Raw genomic sequence first — 1,960 nt, 5'->3', positions numbered from 1 at the left:
TTTTTCTTTTGGTGGTTGTGGTTTTAAGGGAACTTCGTTTTAATTTTGAGGTTGCGTTTTTTAGTTTGTGGGCAATGATGTGGCTAGGGCTCACTTCTCTTAAGTCATGGCTCGTGGCAACCTTTGGTGGAGCTTTTCTTGCTCGTTTGGGTTGGTTCCTTGGTGCGGTTCTGCTCTCACTCTAAACTGGATGACCGATAGCCTGGATTCGGAGTAGTTGGAAGCCTCTGCCTAATACTGAGCCTAATGGGTTGTTACCCCTTTTGTATCCCTGTAGCTTTGTTCATCCCGTTTTTAAGCGTGTTGTAATCCTTGTTTTTTCTTTGGAATAAAATGTGTTTTTTTTTTATATTTTATATCTTAACATAATTTTTCAAATCAATGCGAACATCAAATGAGCGAAATTAGCCCTCAATTCACCTGAGACGTGATCTCTCCTCCGGGCTAATCGAATAGATCTACTTAGGCCCTTGGCCCATGTAGTGGGGCGGGCTTTGATGGTGGCGTCAAGCAAGATGGCTCATATATTTGGTTGGTAATCTTTTCTCTTTTAAACATTTCCTTACGAATTTTATTAGTAGAGGCACAAATTAAAGATTTTCAAATTACTCTTGATTTGTATTTAAAATTTTAATAAGTAAAATATTTAGAAAAAAAAATTATACACTTAACTTTTTTTTTAAAAAAAATTGAACTGGTCCCTAAAGTTCATTTCTAAATTTTCCTGATCCTAATTTTAAACCTATTTCCATGATCAAATAAGTTTAAAAAATTAGATTATATCATAAAAATTAAAGCTTTAAATTTAAAAAATGTTTGGATATAACACTTTGTTATAAATCAATCAATTTTTCAAATAATATGATATGTATATCACATGCACAAAAGCATTTCGATGAAATTGTGTTTAGTCAAGCTAGCTGAACTGATCCCATGAAATTTGCTCCCACGTCTCCATATCATGAACACAACAAGACCGGCTTATGTAGAAGATAATGCCGTTAGGCAAAAAGCGGCAGGCGGAGGTGTGCTTATCAAAGGCTCATAATCATCTAACTTATTCATAATGATCTAACTTATCTTAAAATATTATGATATAATACATCTTAATTAGAAATATTTGTAACCAATTCACTTAAATTTCTTTGCTATAAAAACAATAACCAATATCCATTCCAATTTCCTCCACAAAAAGAAAAAAAATTATATCCATCAATGGAACTCCAAGCCCGTAACCCAACACCTCTTCATCCTCTGCAATCCCCTTTTCTTCAAAACACTCGTCACCTGTCATTCCTACTAGCCGGCGTCTTCTTCCTCATCATCTCTGTCGCCATCCTACTCTGCCCACACCGCCAAGCTAGTCTCGATGTCGGCTTCCATCATGTGCAGTTGACGCTGCCACCCAGGAAGCCAAGCCCCTTTATCACTAATAGCCTTCCTTCAGTTGTATTTTCACTACAAGCCCAAACCCGTTCAGCTGACTGCGCTATTTGTGTGGCTCTCCTTCATTTTTTGGTGGGCCAGTCAGGGCTTGTGCCCCAATGGCCCGAGCGTAGCTCCGCCACTGAATGGAAGCAATAAATGTAACAAACAAAGTAATATGCAGAAGTAAAGAATGTGATGAATAAATTAAATGTGTAATGATATATGTCAATAGACCTGTCAATATTGGACCCGACCCGAACCTGACCCAAAAATTTCGGGTTTGGGTTGACCCGAACCCGAAGCGGGTCGGGTTCGGGTCCGGAAAATCGACCCGTTTGCAAAACCGGGTCGGGTTCGGGTTGACCCAACAACCCGAAAATAACCCGGAATGACCTTGAAATCGAACCTGCCCGAATCTGCCCGCCCGGCTGCCCTGCTCTGCCCCACGCGGCCACGCGTACACGGCTGCCCGCCTGCCCCACTGGCCAGTGGCCACTGCCCGAGTGCCCGCATCGAGCCCCACGCGGTCAGG

Source organism: Dendrobium catenatum, unplaced genomic scaffold (genome assembly GCF_001605985.2).
Source record: "Dendrobium catenatum unplaced genomic scaffold, ASM160598v2 fragScaff_scaffold_716, whole genome shotgun sequence".
NCBI lineage: Eukaryota > Viridiplantae > Streptophyta > Magnoliopsida > Asparagales > Orchidaceae > Dendrobium > Dendrobium catenatum.
This window is presented reverse-complemented; position numbering follows the sequence as displayed.